The sequence below is a fragment of the Aphis gossypii genome, chromosome 1 (genome assembly GCF_020184175.1).
Source record: "Aphis gossypii isolate Hap1 chromosome 1, ASM2018417v2, whole genome shotgun sequence".
In the NCBI taxonomy this organism is placed as follows: Eukaryota; Metazoa; Arthropoda; class Insecta; order Hemiptera; family Aphididae; genus Aphis; species Aphis gossypii.
In genome coordinates this window covers 52902676-52926339 of record NC_065530.1, presented here as the reverse complement: position 1 = coordinate 52926339, position 23664 = coordinate 52902676, and the positions used below count along the sequence as shown (strand labels likewise).

The 23664-nt window shown below is 33.0% G+C and overlaps 1 protein-coding gene and 1 pseudogene across 2 annotated transcripts in view; one reads left to right on the top strand and one right to left on the bottom strand.

Annotated features, from left to right (window-relative positions):
• Positions 1–23664, bottom strand: part of LOC126548977 (homeotic protein ultrabithorax-like) — a 235208-nt gene that overhangs the window by 11954 nt on the left and 199590 nt on the right. Inside the window, exon 4 of one of the 2 annotated variants that reach the window (XM_050197178.1) lies at positions 11606–11676. The exons of the other annotated variant lie outside the window; for it this stretch is intronic. The gene's annotated coding sequence lies outside the window, so the exon portion shown is untranslated. The remainder of the gene's footprint in view (positions 1–11605; positions 11677–23664) is intronic. 2 annotated transcript variants of the gene reach the window in all.
• LOC126551902 (uncharacterized) lies at positions 18913–19565 on the top strand (annotated as a pseudogene).

The window sequence follows — 23664 nt, the reverse complement described above, 5'->3', positions numbered from 1 at the left end:
GAAAACGTAATAAAAACGGTATATACACGAGGGAGTTATCCTGTCTTTTGAACAGGGCGAGGGCGCGCATCTTCGCGTCTTTAGAAGACCTTTTTTTTTTTTAAACGATTTCCGAACGCTTTTCAAATGTCCTCATAAACTTACGAATTCCGGGAGCGCGCGCACGCAGCGGTTCCATATACATATATACACGCCGGAACAACGATGATTTATACAGGACGTATCCAACATTATCGGATCTTCCATCCGATATTGTGTGAAGCGGCAATAAAAGCGGTTTATCAGCCCACCGCTGCTGCCCGCCGACTCGTCGTCAGCTCACGCCTCTCTGTCGCCCCCTCCCCAAAACGACTGTTCCGTCTCGAACGCATGGGACCTAAAACGTGTGCGGGGTCTGAGATGAATAATTCAAAATACTATTTCATCGCAACGTTATGCTGTATATATTATATATATATATAATATAATAATAATGCGAAATGAATGAGTTTGGTGGAGATTTAATGAAAATAATGGTATTCGTATAATATATAGACGGTATCATATTATGTGATATATACGTATAGAAATTTAAGCCGAAACAAGTGCACCTAAAGACCTTGCCCCGGGTTACTCGATTTTCATTGCCGTCATCGCGTTGATGGCGATGAAAAATACTGGAAAAAACTCTGCACGCACACACATTGTACCTATAACCGTATAAGTATATTGCTGAAGTAAATGTTTTATTTATCCACTCCCACGCTGGCCCTCTCTCACGCACTGACCACACTGTAACGATTTACCCTTAACGAAAAAAGTTTTCCAATATTATATATTATGGTATACGTATATAAATACATAATAAATAAATTGTATAAGACATGTAAATATGTAATTGATTGTTACTAAACTTGTTTTGTAAGTTTCATCAATTGTGTGTTCGTTTTACATTGTTTTTGCTGTGTCGTACAGGAAATTTATAATTACTAAGATTTCGACAACGTTTTAAATTTGATTCAATGCGTTATTTATTACATCTAACCACTTTTTAAATCTATTCTCTTTCGCGCACGGGACACAATTACACCGATGAACTTCATTATAATAAAATATACATCCATTATATGTATATTAAGATATACGTTTTCTCACGTCGTTTCGGGCATTTATATGTATATATAGTGTAATTATATAAATATAGTTCCTATTCCCCCTTTGCAACGTCTTCCAAATGAACCACCGTTATTTGCGGTCGTTGTAAATTACACGTTAAAGATTATATATGTATATTATTATTAAGTTGGCGAAAAACGTTCACCCCAATTTCGATTCCACCCTCTCTCTTTGTAGGGCACTAATTTTCGAGACAATACTTAATAACTATAGTAATTATTCTTATTGCACTTTATAAAAATGTCAGAGGGGCGAGAAACGCCTATAAAACGTCTTTGCGACTTAACGAATTGTTTTTAACAGGGCGAACGTGTTACAAAAAGCTGGTGTCTCTTTGGTGCTATATTTTCTTGATAGAAATACAATGATAATTTTACAAGTATTTAAATAAATCATGATAAGATAGGATAGATATATGCTATATGCAATACAGACGAAATTTTAATATTATTCATTTGAAATTATGACATTCAATGCGTAATATATTTATTTTAAAACCAGTAGATAACCAGTAAACGACATTATTTCGAAATTTGTCGTATACGTTAAATCTATACATACTTGTATATTATTATTACTATATCGTCTCAAAATATAAATTGTCATTGCATCGAGTTATTCCATCGGATTAGCTTGGTTATGATTTATCCATGTTGTTTTTTCTCGAATTTTATTAATTGACTGTATATGTATACATATAACTATATAAGTATAATATGTATGCACAGTGCTCACACATACACATACAAATACTCAAGTCAATGGTTTCGATCGCACGTCCTTGTTAATATCTAGTATTCTAGTCCTTCAGTTTGTAATGCGGTACTCATGATATATTATTATATTCAATAATATGACAATACAAAAAGACTAATTATTATTAAACTCTCATTGACAATATTGATATTAGGAAGCATAACACAATTATGTTTGTTATAATAACTTATCGGCTGTTAGATTGGACTTGGTTCATGTACACGTTATGTTTATAGTAACTATAATAAACAATAATTATTACACGGAGGTCTAAATAATGTTTATTCTTCGATTTTTATTTACCTAAACATTTCGGAAGTTTAACGAACGTTTTTGGAGCCTGGTTCGTATAACTATAAAATTAAATAACACGAAATGAACATCATATTAATCAACCGATATCATTCTTCAACAATGTATTATTAAATTATATAAATTGAATTAAAAACATGCACAACGCGTACAACACGCCGTTTGAATGATTTAAAATAATAACATAATATATATTATTAATGTTGAATGTTGATATTTTACGCTATATAATCTACATAATATTGTTGTATATCCGACGTACGTTCATAAGTCATGAGCTTTGGCTACGACACGCACATAAATAAATATTCAAATCAAAAACCGTAATTTATGGGATTATGTATTATATAAACTAATGCACACACACACACACACACACACTCACATAATATAAATATATTATGCGTTGATACGACGGGCCAAAGTTTATTATAAATATAATATATTATAACTTAGAAGTATTAAGTACATGTATATAGCGTGAAATGCTCGTTAATAATGAAATTTGTACATAATTCGTGTACGTATGGATATATAACGCGTAATTGCGTTGTAAGTAGGTATACCTAGTAATTAAGTAAAAAAATCGAATCGACAATGTACTTGAATTCAATCGATGAGACTTTCCGTTAAATCTCAAAGGTCGACACAATAATAATATTACCGACGACGGAATACCATTGTTGTTTTATTATTTTATGTCGTAAGTCGCGGCTGGACGAACATCAAACGCCGCTCGCAGTCGGTATATAATAATATATAGGTGTACCTACGTACACTTATCGGTCACGCACATCACACACTGCCGTCTGTGTATCGTCTAATTTCCATTAACGTGTGAACCGGCCGCCGTTTAAAACATCGAAACTAACACGACGGCTACAGCGAAGGCCCCACGCACTCGGATACACCCCCGACGAACGATATTATACTATTACCGTTCCGTAATATGAATTGAAAAACGCCGTATATCGTCATATAATACGCATACTAATATGCCTATATAATTATACGCGCGTGTACGGTGTGAACGTAACGCGATGTCGATTAAAAACGAATAAAATATTATAATTGAACGACGGTTAAAACAAAAGACATTTTCATAACGATGTTAATATGTTGTTCGAGATCATTATTAATAACGAGTGTAATAACGTGTGTTTTATGCATATTATACGAATGGATACACTGATAGGTAATAGTAAGCATAATAATATTATAATACTATACAGCTGAAGCCGTAATACGTGCGGAAGTACGAATAGGAAATCGACGTTTACACAAAACTGCGAAACTCGCAAACTCGAGTAATCAGTTTCATATAATAATTAAGTCGCATCCAGGAAACGATTAATAATCAACGATATTGATATAGATGAAGTAGGTATATGATAAACGTACGATATAATACTATAGTAATTCTCGTTTTATTTTAAGCTGACTGGCGAATAAAATACGCAAATTAATAAATGTTTTGCATTATTCGAATAAGTGAACATCTAGAGTGGAAAAAAAATTATAAGCTCACAAATTATTCAGAAACGTTGGACGATTGCCCGATACGACGAATTAACGTAGGTTTTATTTAATTATTTATACTAATTCGTAATGATAAATATTTAATAATGTTCATACCGCACGTATACATGCTATTACACTGATAATAATAATTTTTTATTTTATGTGCTCACGTTTTTTTCTAGAGATTTTAAAATCGTAATAATTATCAATGTTTTTGTTTCTAAACCTGTTTTTTTTTTGCCGAGCTTTACTCGACTGTATAAATATTACAATTACTTTAAAAACAAATTGGAATATAATTATAAGTTATAACTATAAAACATATTATTATGATGGATCATACTTTGAAAAATAAGCACGAATCCACGAATTAAGTACTAAATATTTATAGAATTATGTTATACGACGAATATTTGAATATTTGAAGTCATCAGACGAGCATATAATGGAATAATGCGTGTGCATTATTATTGTAGCAGGCAGGTATTATTAAAGTATACGTTTTATATTATTATTATTATGATAACAACTCATTATTGCAGTAATTTACTTATAATAATGGTAATTTACTTATTATTAAATTAATACAACGATGAGATATTATTTATGATGATGAAACTGTGTAATGTATTATAATGTACTGTTATTCTCGTATATTACGTTTGAAAATTATTAAAATGAATGCGTATGACGTGTCTATAATATAATACCTTTAGATGGCGTATCATCGATTATAAAATATGTGTTTAATAATAATAATCAATACGATAATATTATAGCCGTATAGGTTTATTGAATTACGTAATATAATGCACTATAAATGTATTACACCACAATCGAAATGTAAATGTGTAAAAGCATAACGTTTCGCATAAAATTAATAAAATTTACCGCGTCGCTCGGCGATGCTCGATAAACGGTTTCATTCCATTCTGCGCATTGAACAACAATGAAAACGATGTTTATTTTATTACACACATATAAGCGATATTCACGAGGCGTTATTACATATGTGTTTTGTAAAGCGTATTTTTATTTATTTTCTTGTATTATTATTTTTTAAATCGAAGACAGCCATACACTTCTCCTCTTAAACGGTCCATTAAGGCAGCGCGAGACTCGTCTTATCGTGTGTGTGTTTCGCGTTATCGTCGGAGTCGTTCCGTTTCGAGTACATATGAATGAACGGTTTTATCTACGGCAGTCTTCTTCCTAACCTTCTTCCTCACAGCGATTCTTTCCCGCTAACAGCGCGCGTAGGTATAACGTCATGTACGATGCACCTATACGTATTATATATACACATTCGCATACACACAATATAATATAATATATATATGTGTAGTATAATAATATGTGTATCTAAAGTGTTCATCTATGTGTAATATTTATTTGACTCGATTAGCGAACCGTGTAAACAGGTTTAAATTCAACGCGAACAATGAACGGAGTAGAGAGAGAGAGAGAGATTCGTACAATACAACACTCGTCGTTTGGGACCGCATAATGCATGCGAATGTGTAATAATTCATACGTTTCTGTTTCGATAGAGCACGCGCGCACAATGGGAAAAGTTTTTTTTCGTCTCGCGACGATATCATACCTCGAAAACCTGTAGTCGACGACATCGAGATACTGCGCACATCGATTATTATTATGGGCATCTTATATCATATTATTATTGTCATGATATTATGCGTGACATAATATTATTATGAGGTGACGAATAAAACTTAACGTCTCACGTGAAAAAACTATTCCAACGCTAAATCCGAATAGGTTTCGGGATAATTTTTTGCAATAACATTCCTCTTTAACATCCTATATTATGTTGTATAGACATATGTTGTATACTGTATAGGTTAGGTTATACAGAGTTGTTGTTAAAGGTTGTTGTGATAATATAATGTGGTTGATATCGTCTATGAGCATATTTCTATAGTGAAAAACGATTTACCATACGAACGCCAACGTTTTGAAATCTGTTGATGTATGTATAGGAAACAATTAGTTTTAACGTCGAATGGTTTAAATTTAAATTATATAATTTGGTTTTGCGATTTAAAACGGATTTTCGGGAAAATATGCGGTGTTGCAAATCCTGAAATTAGCGTTGCAAATCGTTGCAACCTAGTCGCAAAATATTGGCGCTAGTTCGAAGTCGATATAGCATAAAGCGGGGGTGCCAATTTCACGGACGTCCCTACACCCTAAAGGATTATTGTTTTGTCGTTTAGTAGGTATATGGTATATCAGACCGTATACGATTTACTAAACGCCTTTATTGTTTTGTACGCTGGCTGCTCTAATATTAAAACAATTATTATTTCGAATGTACATTTACACATGACCGCTACAATATTACTAGTACTATTTGGACGTTTATCAGGTCGCATCCGTCGCATTTTTTTAGTGTTTTTTTTTTTTTTGCGGCGATCGAGTGATGGATGCTGTGATGGTGGACAAAAAAATCTCGGTACTTTCGATCGCGTCACTCGAGCCACGAGCATAAATTTCCCCAGAGACCCGCCAGCAAAGTCATCCCGCACCGCCGTCCGTGTGAGCGTATCTCTCGACGGTCGCGATGCGAATCTGCAGGAGCGTGAAGGCTGTTGAAGTCGAGCGAGAAAAAAATCATGACCGCGTATAATCTATATGCGAATCGTACGCGGAAAGCACATGCGTCTAAAGGGAGGGTATAGGGGTTTTCCGAAGCGGATCGGGGGGAAAGCTCGACGCGATGGCAATATGGCGTCGACGGCAGCAGCATAATATATATCTATAAACGCGTAGTCCCTCTGTACGTATATATAATATATATATACATACAGAATGTTCTTGCTGAATTCATATCATATTATATACATTCGGCTTTGCAGCGCGCTGCTGTTGCCGACACCGTCCTCGGCGTCATCGTTGCGCCGCAGTAATCCTTGCCGGTGTTGAGGGCGTTGCACACCCACACTTGTACACTCTTGTACCCGTCGCCCCTGCAAAGGGTCGAAAGAGCGTAAACATATATTATACGGATGTGTGTGTGTGTGTGTGCGTGTATAAGGCCGCAAACTTATAATTAACGTTATTACAAATTCAGTTTTGAAAACTCCGCCGCCGCCTCTTCTTCACGTCGTCGTCACCGTCGTCGCGCTGCTGCACCGTATATGCACATAAAGCTCGCACAGAGAATCGATGGCAAGCGGCGTCGGAGGTGGCGCGCGGGCGAGAGGGTTTGAGCATAAAACAAAAACGGTCCAGCGCCCAGATTAATATGTAATAATTCACATCTGTTATTTTTGTATAATAATTCTTCCCTCGCCTTCTTCGTCTCCACGCAGACGCCGTTGTTTTTCTTTATTGCCCTTTTATATATACACACACATATATAATGTATGTGTATGTGTGTGTATATAAGCCGTGAATCTTCGCTGCCGGCACCGTCTAATTTTCCTCGAGCTTTCCATACAGATGCGACCCGGCCACTACTGGTGGTGCGCGCATATATAGCTGCTGCTGTTGCCGTATACAGCCATGGGGTGGGGCCAACGAGATTTGTTGCCGTCCGAGCTGACGATGCGTACGGCCTGGAGGCAACGCCGACGTCGTTTTTCATATTTTATCCTTTCTTTATTTTTCGTTTTATTATTACACACAGATTCAACGACGAGCGCAAGCAAAACATAAATATATATTATAATATATATATGTATGTGCTGTGTGTGTATGTATAATACGACGTGCACGATCTAAATAATAATATTTTTGCACAACTGACTCGTTGTATGGCACGCATATATAGACGTTGAGCGTTCCATCCGCTTCCGAGTTTCCGACCTATATCCGACGACACGTATTTATACCATATTATTACTGTTATTATTGTATCCTTCCGCGATACGATACTCGCTTACTATACACATCGTTAATCGCAAACCAAATGCGGTAGATGTGATAATATATATCATACGACGCACAACACAAGTACGTTTTTATTCGTATTCGATGAACTAGACATTAACATGTTAACTACGTTTTCCTATTTTAAGAATTGAATAAAAATTACGATAGATTCACGATATTGTATTGTATTGACGAAGTATATTTGCTCAATATTGTACAAGATGTTCACACTATATACGACGAGATTAGATGTTAAATCAATATATTATCATAGATGTATTTTATTCATGGCGTGGTATAATCAGCTGTATACATTACACAGCTGGCAAACCGCAGACTGCAGTTGGCTGGCACTCTCGCGCGACAGAGGCAATTGAAAACTCGAAAAACGTTTACCACCGCCGTCGCGGGCATCCTCTTTCGGCTATAAACTAATTAAAAAAAAAAAACAACGCGACTCATTTGTAGAGAAATTTGCGAAATAAATGAGTTCCACCTGTTTTTATTTCATTTTTTATTACGACCCTACAGCAGCCAGCGCCTGCCACCCCTTCTCGAGGCCTAGGCGGTGAGGTGCACTGTAGTCCCGCGTATAATTTATGTAAAAAGGTATTCCCGCAATTTAGTTTTTAAACGTCCATTCTTCATTTTCAAGCCATATTTAAACAAAAATAAAAATACCCGAGCAGCATATTCATGCAGCCACGTATTCCGCGTGCCGCTCGCATCGTATACACTTTCCCGTTCACGGCCGAGCTCTCGTCCGGGGGCGCCCTGCGCGCGTGACGCACCGACCGCCGTCGCCGTCCTTTCTTTTTCTCATTTTTTTCCCCATCCCTTTTTTTTTTTAAATTTATGTCCCTGACATTTGTACGGGAATACCGTATTACGGGACCAGCGAACCGATAAATTCGTTCTGCGCGCACCGGCGCTTTTTTCGCCACCCCCCCGTATACCACCGCCTTCCAGCGATACCGTGTCCCCTCGCGTTATCTGTCTTCTGCCGTGTAGTAGTATAGCAGCAGTAGTGCGGCGGCGGTGGCGGTAATACTTATCTCTGTGCCGGAGAAGCAAACGCGAGCTCGTCGTACACCCCCCCCCCCACTCGAGGGCTTATGACAGAGCGGCGGTACCGGGGAAACTGAAAAAAGGGAGTACACTCCGCACAAATATAACAACGGGGCGCGACGTGCTCGGGTGCAAATCCCGATGGTGTATCTGTTTGTGCGTGTCTATGTGTGTGTGTGTGTGTGTGTGTTTTTTCGCAGACGCGATAAATCACCGAGTAAAATAAACATATATAAAGGCGTAAAGCCAAAAGGAAATATTTGTTTAAAATTTGTTTTGCCCGCGAGCTGCTGCTACTGCTACCAGGCAGGTATCCATTTATCCCCATCTATGTGTGCCTCGCCAGCATAACGCACAGTCACATCGCACGGACGAATTCCACAGCCATGCTATTATTTTTTCTCTCCCCCCAAACTATAATATATATACACGAATGAGTATACGTTATACAATATTATATATGTTTTAGTGAATTTGCACGGTGTGGTTTCGATTTTTACTAAAACTCATTTACTTAAAAATGTTTGCTAACGACTAGCCACTATTATAAGAAGCATATAAACACAGTTATCGCCTAATTGACTGCAAGCGATTCGTATTATTTGATCAACGAAAAAAAATCGTTTTCGTAACCCTATTTCTTGCGGTTCGTTCATAAGTGTGTGTGGGTGCTGAACTGCTTCGATAATTCCGCAGTTTGTGTTATCTATTGGTCGCAAAATATAACTATATTATCGCGTGTTAACGAGAACAGTAAAAAAATTAATTAACCACTACAATATATGTGTGTATTACTTAACAAACTAACTACGCTTATATGTATAGTACACTTTAGTGTGCTAAAACTATAATTCGATACTTGACACTTTGATATCGCGAGATTGTAGATACTAATTGAATTGATTTTCAATTTGAAATTTTTTCCATTTTATTCATATTATTTAATGTCGTTATTCATAATTTAATCGATTTAAAAATAATGACAGTAATTTTATTTATAAATACGAATTTTTTACCATCTTTAAACTGATACGACTTATTATTTAAGCATGTGAATGTATCTTAAAACTATTTCGTTGTTTTAGGTTTCTAGTTATGGAATTTCAGTGGGTTGCATTTGCGCACAAGGTCGTATATTTTAAAATTTTGCTCCACACAAGTATTTCTATTTGAAAAAAACTATAATTATTCGCTATCTATACTGAACAATATTTGGTGAAACATATTCCTAATAATAAGTGGGATTTTATTACGAAAATAAACATAATTTTGTGTAAAGAACCCACTGCGTGAAATTTGATAGAAAACATGTTGATGTTAGGTATATATAATATAACGCGTATTACAAAAAATGTTTACTATCAGTAAATATTTTTTTTATTAAATATTTACGGCTAGTACATTACCATTTACCAACAGTCACCATAAATTTTAACGTTAATATAGGGAGTGTATTATTTTTAATATACCAAATTTATCATAAATAATTACCAGGTGCGCTCTTTACATTGTATAAATGGAAGGTGTTAAAAACGAGTGTATCCTACATTCATCGATTCTGTACTAAATTAAAACTTAGGGTAAACAGTATTCGTCGCTATAATATATACTATGCGTTTATGATAACATGTATCTACGCATTATAATATACACTATATAGTATACAGACTACTGTCTGTAAATAGATATTTATAACCAAAATATGTATATTTTACATTTTTTACATTTAACTTATAACTTTTATTTAAAAATATCTATTGAATTTTTATAAAGATATCTCCTATAAATCTCAATGTATATTATAATGTATCAGTTATATTTAAAAAGTTGTGTAGTTGTTACAAATTCTAACATTGCTTTCCATTAAAAATCAAATATGATTTAAATAAATTATAGATATATATATATGCAAATATGTATTTGAATTGCTAATTTTTTTTATTATGTATTTGATTTTTTTTTTATCTCAAATTATATTTATTATTTCAATCTCTGTATAATAGAATACTATATTAAATGAGTATTTTATAAGAAGTTTATTTTGAAGTATAAATCTATGATGAAAAAACATAAAAACGTAAAAATATCTATTCTAATATTCAATTATATTCTATTCTTTATACTGTATTATTTCGGATTAGTCCATTATTAAGAAACACAATAATATTAAAATACAATTTTCATTCCTATAAATATATTATATTAATAAAACAAAGAACGATATTTTGGATTACCTCCAAAAACTATAATAGTTGATATTTTTATCTTAGATTTACTATGTCTACTGAGGAAATGATTAACAATTATATTTATAACTCAATATTATTCATTTAATAATAATGTACTAATGTTGTATGCGTATACCTACATATTAATTTTTAAATGTATAACATAAATGACGCTATTAAATCATTACGTATTATAACGTAAAAGTAGGGTTCGGATTTAGTAACATTAATATATGTAATAATAAAAGAACTTTTAATGTGAAAACGCCAAAAATAAAACATTTTATATATTATTATGTAAAACAAAGAAATTAAAAAATGTTTTATAATTTCACCAATTAGCTACTTTTTTGTTTTTTCATTGATAACTACGGATTAATATACAATCTACGTAAGTGTACATTTTTATAGTATAGGTTTTACAAAATATATAAGTAGGTACTTTATAGATTCACAACACTTTGGGTCCTTTCTAGTATATTTTTTAACATAATAACATTAACAACGTATCGTTTTCAAAAGTTCTAATCCATTTGTATATGTTCACAATTATTGTAATACATATGCAATATGCATTTATAGAGGGAAAAATCAAACATTTGCTATTAAAAATTGAAACTCATTACTTATAAATAATAATAATAATTAATAAACAATTATACACTTACAATTTAATCATGTAGGTAAATATATATTATTACGACTGAGTAACGAACATTGTTTTTCAGCTATTACTCACCTGGAACAAACAAAAAAGAGGAACGTGATTAATGATTTATTCTCGTGTGATCGAAACAAACTTGTGTTTATTAAAGTAGTTTTCATCTCGACGGCTATCCTGGTCCTATTATTATTTTCAAAGAAAAATACCCTTTCGATACCAACCCCTTCCACCCACCTCTAAGAGTTTGCTTTTGTACAAAGTTTGTTTTCCTCTCTCGCCCAAACCTGAGGTCTTTGAAAGTTCCTCAATAAACCCAAAGTTTACACCAATATTCTCTCTCACTACGTACTTATATAATATATATATAATCTCGTTCACTGCTCCGCCTTAGTATAATAATATTACCAGGTAAAATTTAGTTACGCGCATATAACTGAGATGAACTCTTGCTCCTGCTCTCACTCTCTTGCGATCTCATATCCTCTGCGTTTGCTCTTTCTTTCTTTCTTTCTTTCGTTGCGCCTGTCCCTACTAATTTTAAAGTTTTCGGCAGCATAAATTACACACCGACCACCGCACTGCCTTGTTGCCTGATGTATTATTGTACTCTACGGAATTTTTAACCCCGTCCAAAATGTATATATATATATTATACACATTATAGCTGGCCGATGAAAAATGTACCGACCTTAAAGTTATTAATGGTCGAACGTGTTACCCAAAAACGTTGCACAAACTTTAATTTATTTCCTTCACCCTCACCACTGCATCCGTCGTTGTTATATACGCACTTCACTATACATATAAATGTTGTAGAACGCACAAGCATAAATAAGTTCCCATGAAGCCTATATACTAACATCTCCGAACAGAATACATCGCTGTTTTTATTATTTTTTTTTAATCGAATTTTTAACACCACTTCGGTGCTATTAATACTATACACAAATTATAAACAAATGTGCGCCAACACATAAAATCGTTTGTTATAATGATGTTCATTAATATAACTTGTCTATTTATTGATAAATCCAGAATAAAATAATGATTTAATTTTAATATACCTAAACTACGAGTATAATACATTATAATAATATTATTGTTTGTAATTCAATGTAATTCTCTTTTTGTACATTTAAAAATTATAATTGTTCATACCAAGTTAATATGAAATAGCAATCTATACATATTATATTATAAAGTTGGATTGAGAATATTTTCCATTATCTAATATATTTTGCTTTAATATGCAAATATTAGGAAAGTAAAATAATATATTATAAAATCGTATTATCTTCAATATTTTTTATGATATAATCTTTGAATACTTTTACGTAAAAAGATACAAAAAATTAAAACTAAAAAGAAAACAGTTATTAAAATTTAACAGATTTGATAACAGATGTAAAATTATTGACTTAATTTTACATCGCTATAATATTATGTAAGTAATTATTAATAAAACATATATTATTTAGAACTTTTTTATATATTCCTGTATTTTAATGTTAATTAATGTTTATATGTAACATCATCATATACAGCAAAAAAAAAAAACAGCACATAATATATTATATATTATATTGATTTTTTTTTGATTTATTTGAATATATGTTTAAAATGTGGAATGTTTTAATTTTAATTTTAATATAATATGTCGACTATGAGAATAAACTATGAGCTGTAGTGCTACAAGTCATTTTAAAATGTATATTTTAATAAAAAGTTGTAAACGTTTTAAAAATAAACATCAAGCTTGAATGAATTACTATTGTAATTAAAAATTCGGGTACATTTCAGAATTACAGTAAATCACAGCTCGTCTTATTAAACTAATATTGTAATTCTAGTTTGATATTTCAACTGTAATATATTAAGTTTAATAAAGTGTATATATAAAACCCTTTGCTCGAAGAACGCGTTCGTAGTCTTTCGCCAATGATATTGGGCCATAAATTTTACTGAAATATCACGTGCGTTTTAGTGACGCGTTGATATATCATTATTATTATGTACGTTAGTTACTTTTTTATTAGTTACTATTATTATTATTATATCATCATCGTCATTATTATTTTGTTGCTATATCCGTGGGAAAAAGCGCTACAATGTGTGTACCTAAACGCCATCATAAATACAATATCACTATCGCACATGTACGTATAGGTACATGCACCAGACCTATGTTCTTTTCAAACTGCGTGGAAACAACGTTAACATTCTAGTGTTTTTTGAAAACAAAGCGTAAGGGCTTAGGCGTCTTTACGCCGGTTGCGCTCGACATGTATACCCCGACGCTATATCGTATAGGTACAAACGTACAATAATATCATAGTAATATTTTGTCTTTCCGTTTTCATTGTAAACGAATTCTGGTAAAACAGAAACAACAACAAAATAAATAAATAACCGACCAAACAAACGAATAACACTTTTATGTCGTATAGTCGGCAAAGCATACGGCAGCAGCGGCGTTGGATTAAAACGCTTTTTTTTCACTTTTTCACCGTCAGCCGCCGGCTTTTTGCGTACACAGCGGTTTCCTATATCCTGCCCCCGTACACGATAATATTATTATAATACGCCTTTATATAATAATAATATACATAATATTATATAGGTACAGTGTGTACACTGGAGGACATAATATAATAATATAATACACATAGTACCTACACACAATAAGTATGCGAATACTACACGCACACACATAGAGAAAAACTCTGGATTATAACACGGCGGCCGATCACAATGCGAACGTGTGCCATTTGCATAATGTAAGCCCGTCGGCTCTCTAACACAATACACATTTGCTGAGGTGTGAAACTTACTAAACATTACGCGTATTATTGTAATGACGACGCAGTACGGTAATCACTACTACCTACAGATATTACAGATAGTAATATAATAATGTATTAGATACTACATAAATGTACAATATATTCTATTAATCCGTTAATCGTCGTGTATTAGCATTATAAAGATTTTATAATATAACGCTTATAACTTAAGCGTGACTTTTTAAAAACTTTGAAATATCTATAAAATTCAATCGAGTTCACAAATACTCATAATTACACTTTCCTTGCAGACCACAGAATTTTTTATACTTGTCAGATTATTGTCTTGTTTGGATAAGCAAAAATAATCCAAACAATATTACTTGGGATATTAAAAACGAATAGGTGCATTGCTTTTTTTATATATATTTAAAAATAAAAATTCTATTTTGAACAAAGTCTTAAATTGATTCTCCGTAAAGGTAATTTATTTGTTTACATTTAATTAATTTTTATACATTATAATTATATATTAAACATAAAAATCAGAATAAGTTATAACACTAATGAAAAAAAACATAGTACATAAAACATGAAAATGATAAAACACACTGCGATAGAGTTACCTTCAGAATTACTAGTTGATTACTTAAAATCTATTTTTTTCATAAAAATAGATCGGTGGGCCAATTAATTTTAATTGCTAGTAGATATATTATGGTGATGCTAGGGATGGTATATTGATAATGAAATGGTTGATATTATGATTTGTCAATTTTGAGAGGAATATTGTTTTGGACGTTTTGGTATAATTTGAAATGGTTTATGGTACATATTAATAGTCTTTTTAAAAAAAAATGCTCAATTTATTTTCGTTACGGGTGGTTAGGAATTTTCCTCTTCTTCTGCACACGTGAGTGTAGATTAGGTTTTCCCGATTGTAGTGACGCTGTAGGAAATTGCGAGCAACAATAATTCTCGATTCTACTTAATATAGATAATAATTGAATCCTAAAAATTGTCTAATAACATCTTACTGTCATCACTCGTCGCGATATCAATTAGCCCAATGGCCGAAATAACTCGATTCTATTGGTATTTGATGTGCTAATGTTCAAAACTTTATTGTTTTCTAAAATCGTGTTGAGTATTTAATATTTTATTGCTCAAACATTCCAAACACGCGGACTATTGCATTATCATGCGCATATACGTGTACTATTTTCGAGCTTTGAAAAAGACCCCAACATTTTTGCGTCGTAAAATAATTGAAAATTAAAAAACAACCCTCGATGAGTGCGGTTGCATTTTCACAGTCAAGCACAGATCGTCGTTGGTCCCCGTCACTTCTCAACTGCGGTCGATTGCAGACATACCTCATTACTTTATAATACGTTATATATATGGTTGTTGCACTATAACATTATTACCACAGGACATAATTATTCAGGATCCTGCTACTGCTGCAGGACGAGTGTCTGAAATTCGGTCATGGTATATTATTTATTCCACGTCTGTATTTTTCGTTTCCGACCAGTTACGTATAAATGTGTTATAATATGTTATAAATCATAACCTAATAAACGCTTACAACTGGTATTTCTGATGCAGCAGAATTTATCTATAGTAATAATAATATGTGATCGAGTGGAGAAAAGTTAAACGCTCTTAGGAACTATATTACGTATATAGTTTACTGTGTGCTGTGGTTTGCTTGTGTACCTATATATATATAGAACAAACAGCGGGCGAGCTTAAAACAGTTTAAACGTCAATAAATTATAGCGCGCATGACGTTCAAATTATCTTGTTACCAGTTAACAGGACCATTACCGCGACCATTGTGTAATAACAGTTAACGACACCTACGCCCGCGCGCGTACCCCATTATACATACACCGACCGCGTAGCGTGCTGGCTTTGACGACTCGTATGTATACCAATATACGTTCGTAAACGACACACCGAAAATGTTGTTCGACATTTTTATCGTACACGTAAATATCGTATCATTATATGCGAATATACAATAATATAATAAACTCGACGATAAATTAGTTTACAGTACTCCCCGTGACGAGTAGGCACACGTGTACATAATACATATATATATATATATATGTACGACAGAAGCACGACATATGCTTTACAGTCTATATTAGTATAGTATAGTAGTTATAATAAATTGTAGTGTTAAAATGCGGAGGAAACAGATGTCCCGGAGGAAAATTATTTGGAGTCTTTTTTAGTAAAAATAATACATTAAAAAACAGGATTTATAAAAAAAAAAATATATTTTCGATTTTAATATAATATTAGGTACCTATAAACAGTGGATTTATTTGAAATTATATTGTATTGGATATTTTATAAACGTTAAAAATTATTGTTTTATAGTTTAAAAACTGTGTGATTATTATATTATTATGCCTATTTTCTAACCAATACATATTATAAACATTGATTACACGTAATATTGTAGCGAGTTAGAGGTATTATAATCAATAATGGTATTGAGTATATACAAAAGGAAAGTAAAGAGCACGCGGCATTATAAAGTTTACCCCAGTGCGTTTTTTATCCGACTACTTTTGGCTTCGGTATTTTAATCCTAAAACGTTCGCATCATGCAAATGCAGAGATAATATATAAAGTCAAAACTTATATATTATACAGCCGAAACGTTTCGACTGCACGGAGATTAATTCGAATTTCGAGAATTAAAACCGTATACACGCGCCAGATTGTTTCGGTATCGTTCAAACTTTTCTCCCCCTGCCGAACAACCGGCAGCAGCCCTTTTTCGGTTTTCTTCGCAGCAATTATCGTAAAATCTCAGCAACAGATAGTACACACATATATATATATATACACCGCATACCTATCGTATATACACACACACACACACACACACACACATATATACATTCGTCTAAGCCGACAACACAAACCGCACCACTCGTCCAACGCGCGCGATATTCTTTAAAACCGCCGGCGAGAAAAGTTTTCTCACCGCACACCTCGTCGTTGCCAAAACCCCCACGCGCCACCGCCGATCGACGTGGCGGCAAACGGCCCCGGTGGAATCCAGTTTAATTTCAGCACGGACGGAATACGAGAACCCAGAGAGATAAATAACACGCGCGGGATATATCATATTAAAGTTTTGTAATATTTCCCGGCAGCACGTATGCGCGGGTGGTTGTGTGTGCGTGTTCTTATATATATATATATATACGAAAAGAGTGAGCGACCCGGGGTGGTTGGGCGGGGGAGGACCTTGTATAATATAATGTGCCGTACACTGCAGCGGCGGCGGACCGAGGAAATTCATCTTGGAAATATTTTTCTTGTGTACACGCACACGCGGGGGTGGGAATGACGTTTCCGGATGAATTATCGCCGGCGACCGATGGTAAGTGCGCACCGCGTCCTATCCTCGTGTACGCGCACACACGCACACACGCAAATATAATATATATACTTACAACGAGGGGGCGTGCGTGTTTGTGTCTCCCCTCACCGCGGTCTCCCCGCGCGAGCGTTATTTTTCTCCCCTACTTTTTCTCAGAATATTATAGATTAAATTTATAGATGACTACACTTATATATATATATATATACCCGCGTTATTTTCCCTCCTTATCTGTTATATTTCATCGGACCGCTCTGTATATTCGCTGTTAAATATTACATCATTACTACGATACGACCAGCCAGCCACCATAGCCAGCTAGTCAGCGAGAAACAGCGGATGGGGGATCCGGGTGAAACGAGGAATTCATAGAGAATCGTCTAGATAATAATGTGGTTTGCCAAACGTTGTATTCTTTTACTTGGACCGAACGAGATTACTGCGTGTATATATATATATATAAACGGTGTTATTATTGTCGTATTTGTTTTTATTTTTTCACTCGCACCAATTCAGCACAGCGTCGAGGTCGAGCGTTTCATTGCAATGGTAGCGCAGTGTGATGTCTATATACTATTTACTGTAATAAGTTTGTTTAAACGTAAAACGTGTAAAAACTTTTTGGCGAAGTTTATGAATATATTTTTCCTAATTAGGCTGGTCGTGAAAGATAATTTCAGAAAATGTAAGTTATTGTTGAAGTAAAATCTTTTGATGTTTGTTCGTGGTAAAGGTAAACGTTGAAAAAAAAAAGAAAGAAAGAAGCAATTTATTAAAATTATTATAATTGCGTACCTATACAGTTGAATAAAGGGGATGAAAAGAATAAAAATACCACGAATTGAGAAAATTTATTAATTAAAAAATCGTCTTGAATCACTGATTAATTATAAGCACCAAAATACCTTTTGTCGGTAAATGAAAAAAATAACAACATTAGCCGGAGAGAAACAAAAAAAGAAACAGTAAATTAAATTTGTCTTAATTATATAACTAAAGTTTTAAACATAACATTTTATTATATATATTATACAGTATAGCTCTTGGCGCAGATTAATAGTGAACTACTTATATATATATACAAACACGCGTCTCTCGAGGTTAATATAAAAATGTATTATATATTTTTGTGTTCGTATACAGCGTATAATACGAAGCTGCAGTGGAGAAACAAATGTACCGGCGTGCAAGAGATTATTTTCCATTTCCGTCTTTCCCCGAAAGCAGTAGTATATAGCGCAGACGAGGAAAACAACCCGTCTGGGACACTGCAGCATGAGAGGCGGACAATGTATCGTCATACGAATATGAAATAGAACTGTGTATATCCGCCGTCCAGACAAACAATGGTCTCGACTGCCGCTATTATTATTATTATATTATTGGTGCCATCCATTTGTGTTTCTACGGAATATACTGTACTTAATATATATAGCGACAACACGCCCCAATGCCGTACGATTTATCGGTGCTCGTTCATCATATTTCGTTCTTACATATATCCTCCAGTTCTATGTGTATTTAATATTATGTGTGCGCGCATGTGTACATGCGAATGATGTATATTATATATTTTAGCGATATTAAAGACGATCGTTAATATTTTTGTTTTCAGCTTCCGGTCTTTTCCCGTTGTAGTATAATGATAGAAATCGAGAACCGCCCATTTCCCTCAAAATCGCTTCTGGTCGTGGTTCTTGTCTAGAGAAAAAAAAACGTTCATCGACAAAACAGCGACATATTATATACTTCACTTTACTGTTTAACTATACGATATTCTAAGGATATATACTTAAAACCACCTATATAAATGTATATATTTAAAAAATGCAGATATTAACTATTATAACTACATATATCATTTGTTTTTAATCGTATAATATCTCTCTTATAAATTTATAACGATTGTTTGGAAATTGAAGGCGTACCGATCATAATATGTATAAGCTGAATATTATATGAATCAAATTTTCCGACTAATCAAAACACAATATCATAGTGGAACAATCGGTTTTGCAATAAAATTATTGTAATAAACTGTGGTGTTTTTCACGTTTAAAAATGGAGCGAAGAAGTGGTCACATGGTATACGCATGAACTTGTACTGTCATATAACACCCTATATTTTCATTTTACACAGGAACAGGAGCATTGAGGAGAGCGTGTCCTTTCCAAAGATTTATCGCGGTGGCGGCCATCATTTTTAGCGCGGTCGTCACGTACCTGCAGCAGCAGTATCAGCCGTTTTCTCTACAGTAATAATAATATTGATAATAATAATAATAATAATATAATATACGCTTCGGAAGAAAGTATCACCGCCGACCACCGTCGTCTATGTACGGCGTACGCGTATTATTATATACAAGGTACACGTGCGACGACGGTGCGGAGCTCATAATAATAATAATAATATAACTACGAACGCGGCGCAAGTATAAGCGCTGGTCGTAAATCGTCGCGTCGTTGCGAGACGCGTATCGAATACTATCGCGGCAGTAAAAGCACCTATATTATTATATATTATTTATATACGGTGGCTGCTGTGTACCTATATAATATATAGGTAGAAAGAAAAGCTTTTCTGGTGAAAAAAAAAAAGACGTTTGGCGGTACGAACGCAGTGCGGGTGGCGGCGGCGGCAGCGACGAGGTGAGCGAACGCGCCCGGGACCGCATCGTTTCCGGATTTGAATAAATAACGTATAAATATCGACGAGCACGTATAACGTCTCACTTGATAATATTATTATTATTGTTGTCGTTGTTACTATTATTATATACATTTTTTTTCGGTTTCCATATCTTTTCTCTCTTTTTCCTTCTTCAACGTAATATATAAAACACTATAAAGCCACATATATTTTATTATATACTATAATATATTATTATAATTTATTATTTACGCGCGTGCGCGTGCACACACACACACGCACTCGGCGCGGGCGGGCGCGCTCTCCGGCCAAGTCTCCGTGTGTAACGCAATATCTAATACGTACAATAATAATAATAATAATAATATAAGGCTTATAATATTATATATTATCATACGTATACATATATATATATGCACGCACGGAAATGAAGATATTTCACCGGCGATATATAAATCGTTTGCGCTGGCGATTTATTACGTGTAGGTGACGCGAGCCCCTCGCACCTCCCCCGGGCTATGTAGGAATTCGAAAATCGTATTAAAATACCGAACGCGCGCGCCATGATAATATAATACTATATAATAAGAACCGAGTAATACGGCGGTTCATCATCACGTGGGTTCTCGCGCGCCGGTTAGACGTGTAGGCATACACACCGCTCGCCGCCGTGTGCAGAAGGTGTACGTATGGTAATATAAACGTACGGTGGTAGTATATCATTATAACATATATATTATTGTATGTATAGATATGTAATATTTTGGTTTTTTTTTTTTTTTTTAATAGTCAACCTAGACACGAGTTCGAGTCCGACAACGACAAGCGCGCGTAGGACTTGCCTATTATAGTACGACTTTACAGGCCACCTCGAGTGTCAGTAAATACTATGTTATTCGGCTAAAACGCGTGTAAAAAAATAACCTACCGGTAGAGAAGCTGGTGTCTCTATACGTGTATCGTAATAATATTAATATTTATTTTATTCCATTTATTGACATTCACATTTCCATCTTTAACATAACAATATTACGGTAAACAAATAAATAATAAATAGATTCAGATCAGGTCGTGTTTTAATCCGTGAGATTTATGTTTGTTTATTTTTTTTAATTTCTCATCAACGCGACAATAAAACCGAAATATTTTTAAAAATTACATTAATACGAAAGAATTGCAGGGAGTGAGGGCAAACCTATCTCCGTATTATCAAGCATATATTATATATAATTATATATTCTGAAATGTTGTTCAAAAAATAATGGTTTATATCGTACTTACTTATATGATATACATTACAGTAGTACACTATTGCAATCGCAAACGTTCAAATATTGTAATAAATAATTTATTATAAACGACCGTAAAAGATTTTAAAGGTAGCCTTTATGCTTGTCCCTAAATATTGTAAAATAAAAGTCATTGAACACAATACGAAATTATGACGTAATAATACTATTGATCGCTCCCAGAAAACAGGACTTTGGCAACATTGGATTGTAAATAATAACTGCTTTGATTCTACTGATGTACATAAATTCTACATTTTTTTAAAACTATAAGCTAATAAATAAATCACTGAACGAATTTCCTAGCATTTGCATATTGTTATATTATTTTTATTTTATGAATTTACGGTAATATTTATTTTGTTTTTCTATTACATTGTAAATATACAATAGCTTCATCGTTATCAATCTATTATTATCTCATCTCTTATCCTTTTTATACATTTCATTATTTAATAATATATTATAATATAATATATTTCGTCTTTTTTCAATTAATTTCTTGTCATGACAATAGCTGCAGTTATTCTACTATTTTTTTTGTCCCTAGTCCTAAAAATTAATTAATATTAAATTATTAGACATGTATAACCTATACTTTATATAAATATTATATAAAATAGGCATTAGCTGACCTAATAAGCTTCCTATTAGTTAAGTGCCTTTGTAATGTATGCAATTATACCTACTTTCTTTGTTAAACTTGGTCTTAACTGCAGTAATCGATTGTGTTGTTTTTATTTTTAGGGTGTATTATAATTCATATTTTATTAATGTTATACAAATCACTTACATACCTACTCATTATATTATTACTTTATTAGTATACTTTAGCCCCTAACTCGCTTTACTCTATAACCAACAATTATTTTTTTGTTTCGATTTTTGAATTCTTGTTGAGAAACTCTTCACATTTACGTTTATTTTTTTTTCTGAATTTTTTTTTTTCGAAACACTTTTCATTATCTGAAGCTTCTTTCTATCCATTTTAAAATGTATAAACGAACTCTAATATATTATATTGGTTATTGCTATAATAATTATTTGACGAAATTATTTTTAAAATTTTTGGTGTATCTATTATACATTAAAAAAAATGTATTATTTATTTATGGTGTTTAAATTTTACTATTATTACTTTAAAATTAAATTATATATTGTTTATTTTAATTTTTTAAACATATTGATTTATTAACCTGAATACACATTCACAATTTCAAATATATATTTTGTTTAGCTATAAATTACACCATTAGGTATAACTACATTATGAAATATAACAGTTCTGGAATTACATGGATTTGATAAATGATGATATTATAAAATAATATATTATTAAATAACTTTGGTGGGCGAAAAGTATAAGGCAAGTAATATTTTATGAACAAAATTACTCGTATGAAAAAATAATTGCATTAAATTGCTTGCTATTTTATGAGTCGTGCAGAAAAAAAAATAAGTAAAAAATAACTATAAAAAAGATAAAAATAATTTCAAAAGTTCACTTTGTACACCTATATAATAATATTGTTTTGTGTATATATATATATATATATAATATTATTATTATTATTTACGATTAAATGTCATCAAAAGTTATTTATAAAACTCTGGCGTGAAAATATGGTAACGAAAAAATGTGAGCAACAATAAATTAAGGGCTTGCCTTTAAAAAAAAAATATCGGTAAAAATCGCGCTATCCTCTTGAAATCAAATGTATATATCTATTCAGTAGCAGATAAAAATAATAGTTAATGTTGAGAATCTGTAGAAAAATGTATTATGTTTAGCTTTCTGCAAAACTTATAACGTTTTAATTGACTTTAATTTTATCTCCTCTTTCATTGTTTATTATACTTTTTCGGTAATTTTAATAACTTCTGTTAAAATAACTTAATACACACATGGATTAACTGTTTAAT